At 28.4% G+C, this 15,927-nt stretch overlaps 1 non-coding gene across 1 annotated transcript; it reads left to right on the forward strand.

Moving 5' to 3' along the window:
- Window positions 1–15,411: 15,411 nt before the first annotated feature.
- On the forward strand, window positions 15,412–15,518 carry LOC149516951 (small nucleolar RNA R71). The gene has a single exon (XR_016344359.1). It is a non-coding gene; the product is annotated as a small nucleolar RNA R71 (small nucleolar RNA).
- The last annotated feature ends 409 nt before the right edge of the window (window positions 15,519–15,927 follow it).

The raw sequence follows: 15,927 nt of genomic DNA on the forward strand, positions 1-15,927 counted from the left end.
TAGATTTTAATGAAACACTATTCTTCCACTTAAAGCTGGTTTAATTAGGCACCTTTGTTTAAACTTAGGCTCAACCTAGGTAGGTCAACCGTAAGATGCTAGCATATGACACTTAACTAGTCCCAAAGCTTCAAGATCAATTTCGTTGAAAATAATTTCAACATTAGTATTTGGAATTTTCAAAATTTTCAAATTTCATAGTTAAAAGGAATTACGAATGGCTACCTTGTCCCTAATAATAAAGTCCCACCAATTTTTTTATTTGGATTTATTTTCATTTATAGTAAGTAATGCCTCTAATTTTAGAAAAAGCAAAATTGTACGAACAATGGATCTCTGTCAATTATAGAGCTAATGCACTGGGTACTTTAACTATATTTGTCTTCATCATTCTTTTTTTTTTTCTTAAAATTCAAAATTTTAATTATTTTTTATTATTAATATTATCATTATAATTATTATAATTGTTGCATGACTTTTTAAATTACATATATGCTGTAAGATTGCTTGCTTAAACCACACAATGTATAGTATATTGTGACAAGGTAAAGCAAGAAAATAGCAAATAATCACTAAATCGTAATTAATCAATTAGGTATGTTTTTCATGAAGTTTATTAATTTGACCGTAGTTGTGAAGAAATTATGTACAATATACAAAATAAGTACAATAACTTGTTTAGTGAGATAATCTTTTATTATTATTATTTTTTTAGGTTTTATGGCTTAGTATAAGTAAGTATGTTAGAGTTCTGTTTCATATAATTAATTATATAACTTTGGTTTGGATGTAAAAGTCAAAATTAAGTCAAGAGTATCAAGATGTGAAAATTTTTCTTAATTTTGTATTTGGCAATGCAAGTGAAGATAATATGATATTATGCCCATGTTTGACGTGTGCTAATATCGATTGAAAAATTCATGAAGTTGTTTTGAAACATTTTGTTTGTATTGGATTTTTCTCTAGATATGTTACTTAGAATTTTTAGAAAGAGACTGTACAATCAAGGTTATCAACTAAAGTTCTTTCAATTTCAAGGGCACCTTAAGACCCACATGATTCTATTAGATAAGATGACATTGAAGGCATGTTGCGAGATGTTTTCAACATTCATACCCAATATTTCAATAATTTGTCTCCCTAAAATGATGTATTTAATGAGTCAAATGTTAAAATGAATTATTTTGGTGAATATATGATACATGTAGCTGACCAACAATCTTGTAGAGAAGCATCAAAGTTTTATAGGTTGCTTGAGGATATGAATGAAGAATTTTCTGAGGGATCTAAGCATTCAAGATTGTCTTTTTATGTATGTTTTTTTCACTTGAAATGTTTGTGTAGATGGAAGGGAAACTTTTTTACTTTAGTATTAGAGTTTATGAAAGAAATGTTTCATTTTATAAAAATCTCTAAATCTTGTAAAGATTCAAAGAAGATGATTAAAGAGTTAGGTCTTTAATATGAGAAAATTCATAGTTGCCCTAATGATTGTATGTTGTGTTCTGGTGATAGAAAAAATCAACAATCTTATTATTTATGTGGTAATTCTCATTGGTTGGACACAAATCCCAAAAAAAATTGAATAAGGATGATGATAAAATACATATAAAAAATAAGCCTGTAAAGGTTTTTGATATTTTCATTAATACTAAGACTTCAATGACTTTTTATGTTTTTTAAAATCATGGATTTTATGACATGGCATCATAACGAACGGACGGATGATGGATCATTAAGGCATCCTACTGACTTTTTGGCATAAAAATCATTTTACTCTAAATTTCCAGACTTTGTTTTAATCATCGAAATATTATGCTTGGACTGGCATTTGATGGATTCAATCTATTCAAAATGATGAGTACTTTTTATAATACTTGATCAGTTATGTTGATTCCATATAATTTACCACCATTGATTGCCATGAAGCAACAATTATTTATCTTGTTTATGATCATTTCTAGGGAGAAAGGTTTCAAAAATGATAAGGCATCTACTTACAATCTTTGATTGAAAAGTTAAAGCAGTTATGGGCATGATTTAAGACTTATGATGCTTTAAAAAAATAGAATTTCAATATGTGTCCTACTTTGTTATGGACTATCAATGATTTTTCTGCTTATGCAAATTTATCTAATTAAGGCATCAAAAGTCATTATGCTTGTCCATGTTACGCTACACAAATATGTTTAAAGTGGTTACATAATGGTAGGAAGTTCAGTTATATGACACATCATCAATGGTTAGATGATAATTATCAATTTTTGTTTTAACAAATCTCTTTGATGGAACTAAAGAATTGAGAAGAGCACATTTACCAATTATTGGGTTTGATATCTTATCAAAGTTAAAAGATATCAACTCCACTTATTGAAAAGTGATTTAATAGAAAAAAAAAAGAGTGAAGAAGATCTTTAAAGGTGTTCTGCCTTTTATTCCTCCAGTTGGTGATGTTGATGTTCAAAACGATGAAAAGGAAGATGAAAAAGATAACCTCAATGAGTCTAAGTTATGAAAAAATGCTTTTTTTTTTAGTTGACTTATTAGGAATATAATTTTTTACGCCATAACCTTGATGTGATGCACATAGAGAAGAATGTCTGTGAAAATTTTATCGAGACAATTCTCAATGTGAATAAATGATCAAATGATACCTTAAAAAGCTAGATTGACTTAGTTGATAAAGGGCGCCCTAACCTTCATTCAAAGTTGTTTCCTAATGACAAATTCCAATTGCCTCTTTACTTGTTTTGGGATCCCTAAAGGTGAAAAATATGTGTTTTGCAAGGTTTTGAAAAATATGAAAGACCTAAATGGTTATGTGTCAAAAATATCAAGATGTATGAATCTGAAGGGGTGAAATCTTTTTTCATAAAAGTCACATGATTACCACATTCTGATATAGGAATTACTTTTTTCATTATACGTACTTTCCATTAAACTTACTTTCCATTACTTTATGTTCATCAATTTCAAAGCAAATTACTTCAATGGTAATTAAATTGAATAACATATGTAAAGCTCTTTGTGGGAAAGTTTTAAATATGGAAGAGCTTGATAAACTTTAAGATTGAGCTATGATTAATTTATGCCATTTGAAGAGCTACAATGGAAGAGCTATAAGCATGATTTGAAGAAAAAGTTTTTGATCGAAATAGTATTGTAGAGGCTACAATGGAAAAGCTATCTCGTGGTGTGATTAGGTGGCAATATTAACAGTTGGTTAGATTTTTGGCTTTTAAGGCAATGAGAGGTACTAATTTATAACTTTTAGTATTATTTTTAATAATAAAGGTATTTTCTATTTGTAGTTGGTAATATTTGTATTTCTGTTATATGTGCTTGTTTTTTATGACGTGAAAAAGGAAAGATTGGGATTAATAGTAAAAAGTAACAAAAATATAGCCACAAGAGTGGATCAAAAAGCTTTGTAAGAAAGCAAAAGGAAAAAGTAAGTTAAGCATTAAATGAAAAACTTCCAATTTATATTTGTTTAGAACATTTTGTGTCATTAAAGGGCAAAAATATAAATTTGCAGTTATTGTTCTATTTTAACAATTTTGATAACTTCAATATATGATATTAAACTAGTACGAATGATTGAACTTGGTTTAATAGCTACATATGTGTGAAAAAGTTACAATTTATGTCTGTTTAGGACTTTTTATGCCATTAAAAGGAAAAATTATAATTATGCAGTTATTATTTATTATAACAGTTTAGATAGTTTAAATACATAATATTAAACTTGTCCAAATAATTGAATTGGCTTCCATAATTGATATGTGTAAAAAAATTACAATTTATGTTTGTTTAGGACTTTTTGTGCCCTTAAAAGGTAAAAAAGAAAGTTTTAATAGTTTAGATAGCTTCAATACATGATATTAAACTTATCTAAATGATTAAACTTAGTTTCCATGATTGATATGTGTGAAAAAATTATGGTTTCTGTTTGTTTATAACTTTTTGTGCCACTAATGGGAAAAATTATAATTATTCATTTATTATTCTGTTTTAACAATTTAGATAGCCTAAAACTTGTCCAAATAATTAAACTTGGTTTATACGATTACTATGTGTGAAAAAGTTATGATTTATGTCTATTTAGGACTTTTGTGCCGCTAAAAGGAAAAAAATGCAAATTTGCAATTATTGTACTGTTTTAATAGTTTAAATAGCTTTAGTGATATTAAACTTGTCCCAATTATTGAACTTGGTTTCCACAGTTGATATGTGCGAAAAAGTTACATTTTATGTTTGTTTAAAACATTTTGTGTCGTTAAAAGGCAAAATTACAAGTTTGCAGTTATTGTTCTATTTTAACAATTTAGATAGCTTCGATATAAGATATTAAACTTGTCCAAATAATTGAACTTGGTTTGTACAATTGATATATGTGAAAAAGTTACGGTTTATGTCTGTTTAGGACTTTTTACACCATTAAAAGGCAAAATTGTAATTGCACTTACTATTCTATTTTAACAATTTAGATAACCTAAATACAAGATATTAAACTTTTTCGAATGATTGAACTTAGTTTTCACAATTGAAATTTATGAAAAAGTTACGTTTTATGTTTGTTTGGGACTTTTTGTGTCAGTAAAGGGTAAAAATGTAAATTTACAGTTATTGTTTTGTTTTAATAGTTTAAATAGCTTTAATATATGATATTAAACTTGTCTAAATGATTGAACTTGGTTCCACTATTGATATGCATGAAAAAGTTATTGTTTATGTCCGTTTAAGACTTTTTGTGCCATTAAAGGGCAAAAATATAATTTGGTAGTTATACTTCTATTTTAATAGTTTAAATAACTTTAATACATGATTTCAAACTTGTCCGAATAATTGAACTTGGTTTTCATGGTTGATGTGTGAGAAAGTTGCCGTTTATATCTATTTAGGATTTTTTGTGATGTCAAAAGGCAAAAATATAAATTTGCAATTGTTGTTCCGTTTTAATAGTTTAGATAGCTCTAATGTATCATATTAAACTTATCCGATTGTTAACACTTTATTGTCACACTTTATATATATGAATAAGTTACAATTGATGTGTGTTTAACAATAATATGTGTTTTTATGCAAAGATTGAGTGAAAAGATTGGACATGTGGAACTTTTTTGATTAACCCACATGTAAAAATATGGATTTTACCTAAATGTCGAAACATAAGAAATTGTAGTAATTTCTTGGATTCGTTTTATATAGAAAGTAAATATTTACTATTTCAAACATATTATGAATACTTGTTAAACTTGATAACTTTATTTGATTAATTTATAGGAGATAGAAAAAAAGAAAATGACCGTTGAGATTAAAGCAGCATCTAATTATTCTGTCAACATGTAAGAACTGGAAGATCAAATTTTCATAAAAATTGTTGAAAAAGAAAGACATGGACAGGTCTAAGGCCTTGGATTAGGTCCAACACAATCTAGTTACTATAGACGTAGCTCTCAGCAATTTACATTCTCAGCAAGTTAATTCTCGCAAGACATCTCCATATCGAGAGAGAGGTTGCAAACTACGTAACATATCTAACAAATGGAAGCAAAAAGAGAAGAGAAGCGTGCTAGAATGGATCAGGAGCATGTAAGATTTCAACAGTTGCATGATCAATATGATATTCTTATGAATTTTGTGCAACAATTTTCAAGAACCAATCTAGGTAGTCCACCAACTCAGATATTATATTTAGTAACTATTTATATTTTTTTAATATAAGAAATAACTTATTATTAAGTGTAAAAACTTGTTTACTTTATTCAATAGGTTTTTTTAGCATACTAGTGATCATGGTGGAAAAATTTCTTCATCAAATGCCAATACTCTAAGTCTAAGTGATCATTAATTTCATATATTTTAATTTTTTAGTTAATGTACTGAAACAATTTGAATGTTATGGTATTAAAGTTTATGTTATATGCATACTAGAACAAATTATGTATTTAGATATTTAAATATTTATAATATTCAATTTATTAATTTAAATTCATTTTTATTTCTTTCAAAATTTTATTTAATTATAGTAGTAAATATTGAAAGAAATTAAAAAAAAGTAAATTTCCTAATTTAGCGACATTTATCGTGAAAAACACAGCTAAATTATAAAAATTTGAGATGTTTTTCCCTGAAATGCTGCTATTTTCCTTGACGAAGATATAGCTGACACTTTTAGTGACTGTCTATTTTTGCAATCTCTACAAGCATACAAATCAAGTAATAAAGTGAAAGTATTCAAGTATCATCTCCCAAGGAATTATATATTCTAATATTAGATAATTTTTCAAGTACCGAATGTGAAATCTTAAACTCTTTTATCTAAACTAAAGGAAGATTAGGGTTGATTGCAAAACTGAATAAAATAGAAGAGTGAAAATATTGTAGGTTTGTATTTTAACTCCACAAATTGTCACTTGGCAAGCTAGAGATAGTAGCCAAAAACTAGATCTAAAAGAATAATAACTGAAATCGTAAAAACAAAGAAACTTGTGGTTGCTAAAAATAATAAGACATAAAATAAGAATTGCATGAACTAAAACTTAGGTTAAAGAAGTAGAATTATTGAACTTGAAACTTGTAGGAGAAAAATAACATTAGCTGAAACTTGCATAGCATAAAAGAATGAATGTAAACAATGTTCCATGAAATAAAAAAAAAAAAGTGATTGCCGAAAAGAATGAAGTAGAAAAACAAAAATTGAAACTGAAAGTAGTGAAGGACTAATGCTTTAAAGAGGAAGAGATCTTGAAAAAAAACATTTATTGAATAAAAGAAAAAAATTTGAGAAACAACTTTTGTTATTGGCAAGTCTGTCACCTAAGCCAATAACTTAAAAACTAAAAGAAAAGAACAAATAACTAAAAAGATAAAAAGAATGCATGGTGAGGGATCAGGAATGCCAAATGATGAAAACAAGTGAATGGCCTTCATATTTATAGGAAGAGGTTCAGCCATAAGGATAGAAATTTACAAGAGTTTGATTCCTACTCAATTGCTAATGGATCAAACAAATTTTCATCTCTAAAAGGCCTTGTCGAATGTGGTCTGTTCAAGTCACATTGGCCTAATGGTACTCTTAAGAAGTAATCTTAGCTTTTGATCATGCTGGCTTCAATATTTAGCATATCTTCATCCTAAATGACTAAGGGAGGATTACAAGATGATGAAATTCTATTTCCTTCCAAACTTCTTTATTGTATAAACTAAAGATCTTTCTTGGATGAAAACTTCATTGGCTGATTGTCTTAGTATCCATGTAGGCTTGAAATTCTTCAAATGGTGCATGTAAACTTTATCTTTTTCTTGAAACTAGATTGACCGAATGGACAGAGTCCCTATGATCTTGAATTGCATGAAATTTTTCTTGAGATAGGTGTGGCTAAATATGATGAAGCATGATAGATCCCTAGCGCTTGCAAAATTTTTAGATAAGCATTATCTTTTCTTAAATTTTGAATTAGCCACATGATCTTCTTTTACAGCATGAAAAGTCTTCATACAAGTAAAAGTCTTTAAATAATCTTTGCTTTGATCTAGCTTTGGCCGAATGAAAAGGTGACTTAAGAGTTCGTGTGTATATAAAATTTCTTCTTGGTCACACGTTTGCAAGGTATTGAACCAATAAGGTTAAGCTATCCTAGTACATTGCATGGCCAAAATTCCCTTGCATGCATAGACTACATGTTTTCCTCAACTAAAGGCTTTAAACCCTAAAATGCAAGAAAATAACATTAAAACACCAAAAATTGACCAAATTTTAAAGTTTAGCACTTATTTTAACTTGTAAAAGTAATATATTTTTAGGTGTTATCCTATACTTCCACACTTGAATATTTGTTTGTCCTCAAGTAAAACACTCAAATTAACAAAACAAAGAATCATTATACATACTAACAAAGTCAAAAATTACATAAACTTCCTTTTAAGTACTATTGCACAAGATAAAGTTAACTAATAAATATACAGTTACAAGAAATACATTAAATACCTTCAAAATCAAGCTACCAATATCTTATGTTCTTTAAACATGAATTTACTCAATCTTTAATTCATACATATAACTAAAGTAAAAAGAATGCAAAACATTTCATTACATTTCACTCAAAGACTAAATAGACTTCATATGTTCACTTTCCCCCTCCTTCTCCGTTGATGTTAGACTTATATATTAACTTATGATCACAAGGTCTTTTTGGCTTATAATGTAAGGCTTGTGTCAAGGTAGGAAAAAGGAAATTTAGGCTTAAAATCCTTTAATAGTTAGTACAATTTAGTTTTGACTAAACAATAGCATGTGCTAAGAGTCCTCACTCTTCTTATGTAATAAAAGTTTTAACTCTTCTTAAAAATCCCTTGCAACTTTTTTGGTATAATAAAAACTTCATAACATGTATAAAACTCTTACACCACTTAAATGAAAAATAGAATTATCTTTAAAAATTATACTAACTTTAAATGAAATACCCGACATGACGTATGCATAGCATGTTAGTTTTTATTAAAATTTTGACTTTAAAAAATAAAGTTTTTTAAGTAATAAGATTTGAACTCTTACCTTTTTTATCATTAATTAAAACTCTAACTATTTAATTAACTAAATTTTTTAAATCTTCTTATAATTTTTAAGAATGATTAAGATATTTTTTTAAAATTATTTGGAGTGATGCATCATCTGTTAAACATTCATCTACCTCTATATGCTCTACGTTATATCCACTATTTATCTTTTTATACATCATTGGATAAAATCTTATAAAATAGCATCAAAACATATCAATTAACATATAAGATAATTAGGGATCTCAAACATCATAATCATTTATATAATTGTCATATGAGAAAATTTTTTATATAAAAAACTTAAATAACATTCCAAATAGCATTTTGCCAGTTAAGTGAACTTATTATTTTAGCATATACCCGCATAGTTATTCAAGTAGCCATATACTTCAATTTTTAAAATCAGTTGCTTATGTTAAAAGTAAAACATAACACATTCTGGTCTCATAATTTTATCTTAATAATGCCTTAAAAAGAAATAATTTAAAAATAATATTTTGATGTAATAGAAATCTCATAATTATAAATCATTAAGATTCTCTTTACAAGACATTTGTTTTAAGAGTTTCATGATAATGATACACCTTAATTAATAAATATAATGCATGATTTGATTAGTATATAATAATTAATCTGTTATCAATCAAAACGTGACCCCAGCACATGTCACGGGAATTAAACCATGGGAGAGTGGTTTGGTTGGTATTGAAATGGTTGGCAGTGTCTCTAATCGCCCCTCCGTGCTTCTAAGCTTTACTTGAAAAGTTTATGAATAGTCATTGGGATATGTAACTAAAGTTGGGAGATTAATTAACCTAACAAGATTATCTAAACAAGTGATTAGATAATCTCATTTATTATTCTATGTAATGCATTAATTAAGATGGAGTTGATAACGATTGTAACAGAAAATATCCATGAGATATAGGCACCAATGTTACAAAAGGGAATTTTACATTATGACCAAATAATTGTCAACTTTATAGAAAGGTCCGATGTCACTGACATAATATTATTACTGTAAATGACTATTTTTAGATGATGGATAATAGTCTTATTTCATCTAATGAGTGGATAAGAGTAATTTAGCTACATAATTCCTTCATTTAAAATGGGTTTAAATATGAGACATCTTTTAAAGCACGAATATAAAGATCAGCAACCACCATTACTTTATTTCACAAGCATTTAACTTTAAGTATTAGTTACACTCTTGACTCTCATTTTAATGCAGCTAGCCATTTCTCCTTTTCCAAACCTTTTCATGTGTTGTATTCCAAACATTTCTTCTGTTATGTATTTATTTAGTGACGTTTTCATTACTCATCTATTATTTAATTTATTTTGCATTCCCAAAATAGGGTTTAGTAAATTTTATTCCTTTCCTTTTTATAGCCTATACTATTGCCACAAACCGATTTAACCTCGTGCCAAGCCATCATTAAAAGGACCTAATATTTCTCAACCATATTTGATCACTTTACATTGAGTTATATTGTGGATTTGCTTAGGACCTAATAAGGGAGGTGTTGGGCCAACTTTTTTATTTGCGAAAACAAACTTGCCAATATTTTGAAATATTATTTCACTGCCATCCACCAAGCTTGTCACATCATACATGTAAAAAAACCTTCTCTGATTTTTATTTGTGTCTATACTATTGCCACAAACACCGATTTAACCTCATGCCAAGCCATCATTAAAATGACCTAATATTTCTCAACCATATTTGACCACTTTACGTTGAGTTATATTGTGGATTTGCTTAGGACCTAATAAGGGAGGTGTTGGGCCAACTTTTTTATTTGTGAAAACAAACTTGCCAATATTTTGAAATATTATTTCACTGCCATCCATAAAGCTTGTCACATCATACATGTAAAAAAACTTTCCCCAATAATATCTTTCAAGTGCTTGCTTTAATTATTGTTTCCAAATTTTATTCACTCTTCATTTGTCTTTTATTTTACTAAATTATCAAATATCCAACCTTTGAGAGATAATTTTAGTTTGTAAAATCACTTGTAAACCTAAAATTTATTTAGTATCAAGAAGTAAGATATTATCTTGAGTTTTTTCTGAGTTTTAGTAAAAACTCATTTTGAATTTAAAGTTTTTTTATTTTTTTTTAACCTTAAAAGGTAGGTATTTAGAGCTTATACCTTAGTTAAACAGCCATATGAGATTGAAGTTAAACCATCACAATGTAGACTAGATGAAGAGGACACGTACTTATAAAATGATAAATTTCAATATCCTATGATGTTTTATTTTTCATTATCCTTAATCTATTCCTGAGAACATAATATAAAATATCGGTGATCAAAATACAAGTTTTTAAAATGGGTCAAGCCAAGCAATCTCATAATTTTATCAAAATGACAAATGAGGCTTTCAACTACTATCAAAATCTTCTTGGTAAGACATATTCTTAAATTGAGATTAATAAAATTGATATGCTCAAGGATATTTTGCAAGTCACCATTCCACATGCTTTTAAAGAGTCTAAACTCCTATCCATTTGATATCCTATGTTGTAATACTCTATACAAGTGTATTATTAGAATCTTGGCAAATGACCTCAAATTATGCCTTCCTTTCATCATTAGTCTTTGTTAAAGTGCCTTTATTAAAAGAACAATTTGGTGGAGAATATTTTCCTTGCTCATGAAATGGTTGCACGTTATCAGAAGAAAAGATTGTCACCTAGATGTGCTTAGAAAGTTTATCTGAGAAAGGCATGTAACCTAGATGTTTATGCATTATAATATATATGTTTCCAAATTATAATTTAAAAATACACTAATAAGACATATTCACATGCAACATACATGATTACATATTATTAACATATATCAAATAAGAGATGTATATTAATAATTAGTCATTAAAACCTTTGATTTATAATAATACTCATAAATGTTTTAATGTTTATGACTAAACATTAATTTATGCATTAAACTTGACCAAGTTGGATGCATTAGCTTATATATCAAATCAAAATTACTTACAAATTGAATTTGACAAATAGATTGAAGTCGTGAAGAAATGAAAAAATTAAAAAAAAAATTCAAATGTGTAATAACTAAGAAAATGAAGATTTTATATTTAATTGTGTTGGTGGATTAGGGCAATCTAGCAAATTTTCCACCACTTGTACATTTAAAAGTGAGGCAATTCAACAAAATTCAAAAAATCCAGGAGACATAGGCAATGGCTAAAGCAAAGGTGTGCCAAAGTAGCAAATTTAAAGCATTTCCTAAAAAATAAAAATTTGAAGTGCTAAGAAAATATGAAAAAACAATAGGTAATGAATGCGAGGAATTCAAAAACCAACAAGGAATCGATGAGGTTAGCATTTGCTGTTTCTTTCTTTTACTGATTTGGTTGCCTTTTTTAAGAGTTACTTCTTTTATTTTTCATCTCTTTTCTCTAGTATACATTTATAAATAAAGAGAAAAGAGATTAATTGCATAAATTCTCATTTTGTCTTCAAATACTGTTAATTTGAATTTAGAGGTATAATCAATTTGCTTTTAATGCTTCAATTACTACATATATTATTGCAAATTTACACTTTTTCTTCATTGGTTTATTTTATTATTGCTTTAATCAACCATTTTATTTTAAAAAAATGAAGATGTATTGTTTGTTAGGGCATCAAATTAAGTTAATAACAATATGCAATAATAAGTTTTATGTTCAATCTCATATCTTTCATAAATATTACTTTTTGGCTAATCATTCATGCTTTCAATTTTTCAATATGCTATGTAATAGTTTATGTGTTCATATCCGGGTATGCTTTAGTCTCTTGTTTAAAATGATGTAATTAAATTCATATAATATATATATATATCTACAATTCTTAGTTTTAATATCTTTCTTTGGCATATTGTTTTCCTTTCTTTTTTATCCGTAGTATTTTTGTCACCCCAACTAGCTTGGAATATTTAGGCCCGATTGAGTTATGTTGATGGTTCGTTGTAAGAATACATTGTTATTTCAAAGCTTATCTTCTTCCCATGTCTCACAAAGATTCTTTAAAAAGATTAAAACTGGTCATTAGAAGTTATGCATCAGAAAAAGATATTTTTATCAATTGCCTTCATATTAATTTGTGCTTAAATATAAAGCCATACTGGTATAAAGGGATTTTAGTGTCTTTATTGTAGAGCAAGTTCATTGGATGTCTTATGCATGGTAATACCACATATATATAATCTTAAAACTTTTGTTGCAACTAAAATATTTTTCTAGCAAAAATAATCAATCAATGTAAGATTTTTTTTTTATAAAGTTGAGGGTTAAATTTGTATTGAAATTGAATTTCATATGTATGTCTCATAAGATTTCTTCGTAGATAAACCACGCCAAGGAAGAATGGGAGTACATTTTCATAGCATGTAGTTTCTATTTCCTGTATGTCCTTTTCTTTTATCCCCACCTATTTTACTTTAAACTTTTATGCTTGTCATGGTCTAGTGTTGTACCATGTTAAAAAGCAATTAGAAAGATCTATATAATACAAGAATTAAAGGAAACTCACTTATCTTACTTACTAAAAGCTAGTAATATTAATTATCCTTAATTAATTAGCATCATTATCTTGATTAATTAATTCCTTTGAAACCATTTCTCATAGTGTAATAATATAGAATAATCATTCACTTTGCTTCTTTTTTTGTCAACTCCTATGTTTGTACGTGCATGCATGCATGCTGGCATTAAGGTTTTTAAATTATTTCATAAATTGTTGCTTTTAAATTTTTGGATAACCAATTTGGGCACCTGTGATGCATGTTCTCTGAACTGCTTACTATTTGATAGTGAATATCTAATATAATGGACAACTTCAAATTGATAATCTAGTTTTTACAACCTTTTGGGGTTGAAAATTCATTATTTGTTACCTAAGATAGATGGGGAATTAATTGCAACTTTTGTGGTGCAACTGACTAATCTTTTCGAAACAATTAATATAAAAATTTAGTATATTTTGCATTTTACACTTGTATGCATATAAGGTTCCAAAAGTCTTCTTGTATTGCCAACTTCAAGTGAATGGTGACTAAACATTTCTTTGCCTTACATATACAAGAGTTCCCTAATAGTTATAAATTTACCGGTAACATCCAACACAAGCATAGGCAAATTGGGAATGCAGTGCCTCTTCCTTTGGCTTTTACATTAGGGAAAAAGCTCAAGGAAGCACTAGGCACAAATGATCAATCTAAAGGCCATTAATCAAGTATACACTATATACTGAATCTCAATATCTTAGTTTTTGGGTAAGCTGCCGAAAGAGTTCTACAATGAAATATTTGTTCTAGTTAATTTCTCAGTTTAATGCAATACTCCATTGTTTTTTATACATAATAGTCCATAGCTTAGGAGAAAAAATTACAACTATTAGGATTTAAACTTTAACTCTGTTTTATGTCACCTCGTAAGGATAATTGTATAACTCAGTTGAATTAAAGCTTCATCAAAATTTAAATGTCCAATTTTGTAAAAAATAGAAAAACTCCCTAGATCTTTTTGTTTTTTAGGTAAAAATTATTGAAGTTCAAGGCTACAATTTTTTACAAATGTGGCATTCTTCAATTCTTTTAACAGCTTTTTAGGAATAGACTTTGGAATAGGTGGTGCTGCATCAAAACATTGCCTACAAGTAGACATTCATACGATCATCCTTGGTCTTTCTTGTATTTTTTCTTGTATCTCCTCTTCTTAAATTGTCTCTTCATCCATAGGTTGGATGCTATCTAAGAATTGTCTTTCCACTTATAATAATATCTAACCTTTTTCAGTAGATCCCTCAATGTATTTTTTAGGATCCTTTCATAGTCTATCTTAAAATTTTCTTCCTCAGTGTTTTCCTCGTAAAGTTGAATATCTTCAGGAGCTTCAAGTGCCAAAAGGTCAAAGTTTCACAAAATTTCTCTTCTAAACCTCAGTAGTTCCTCATTCTTTAATATATCTTCTGTTCTAACAAAGTCTACTCGATGTTGTTTTATAAAGCTAGAAAGGCTTACCACTAATGGTTAATCCATGAAATTATCATTATTAGAGTCATTCATCCCATCATTCCTAAACATGTAGATTGCATTACAAACTTTCTTGTCTAGTCTTTTAGGGTTGGATTTAGTATTATTGGATAAGGTACCTACAAGGCGGTTGGCTATGGCTTGAAGTAATTAACCTATCTAGGTTTTAAGATGTTTAATGGATGTAGCTTGGTTTTGAATATTGACATTGTTGGCTTTCATCAATTAGGTCAACATGTCCTCAAAACTTGGTTCCTTTCCTTGGAATAGGCTAAAAGTTTATGGATTAGGGCAAAAGTTATTGTTTTGGGTGGAGGCTTGTTAGTAAATTGGTTCCAAGAAAAGTTGGAAAGGTTATGCCAGCTTGGATTGTAGGTGCTACCATAGAGGTTGTATGTGGGTTTGAACCGTTGAACAATCGGATTGGCTTTACCTTAAATTGGCATTTATTACATGAATGGGGTCCTCCACAAATATTACATGAAACAAAAGGATTTTGAATTGCCTTCACATGGTTAGATTGGGATTGGGCTCTTCAAGCTTCTATTTTTTTTTATGAAGGCGACATACGGGAATTTAAGGGAATGATTTCATAAATTTCAAACAAACCATAGACTTCTTGCTTACCTTTTTTTCCATGCCCCATTAATAGTTGTTATCAGTAATCTCCTCAATCAGCTTATTAGCTTCTTCAATAGTTTTACTCATGATTGCCCATTCAGCAATTTAGTCTAAAGTTGTTCTCATAGATGGTGCAAGACGATTGTAGAAGATCTAAATTTGCAACCATTGAGGTAGACCATGGTATGGGTACTTCCTTAATAAATCTTTAAATCTTTCACATGTGTCATACAAGTTTTCACCATCTATTTGCATGAATGTGGTGATTTCACTCCTTAACTTGACTATCTTGACTGGTAGGACAATTTATCTTAAATTTTTGTAACAAGTCATCCTAGGTTGTAATAGAGCAAGATGGTAAAGATGTCAACCAACTTTTCACCGTGCCCCTAAGAGAAAAAAGAAAAAGTCTTAATCGAATAGCATTGTCAAAAATACCATTATATCTAAATGTATCCCATAATTCAAGAAATTTAGGAAAATGAAAGTTAGGGTCATCGCTTGGTAACCATCCAAACTACATAGAAGTTTGGACCATTTAGATTATTAAAGGCTTGATTTTGAAGTTGCTTGCTTGAATGGCTGGTCTTCGAATGAATGGTTAAAATCTCTCATAATTGAGAATTGCATAATCCCTTAAAGTTCTTTGAGCTTCATTGTTTGCATTGGCCATTGGTATTAGTGTAAGTGG

Source organism: Durio zibethinus, chromosome 8, assembly GCF_047325235.1.
Source record: "Durio zibethinus cultivar Kanyao isolate XHJ-2024 chromosome 8, ASM4732523v1, whole genome shotgun sequence".
In the NCBI taxonomy this organism is placed as follows: domain Eukaryota; kingdom Viridiplantae; phylum Streptophyta; class Magnoliopsida; order Malvales; family Malvaceae; genus Durio; species Durio zibethinus.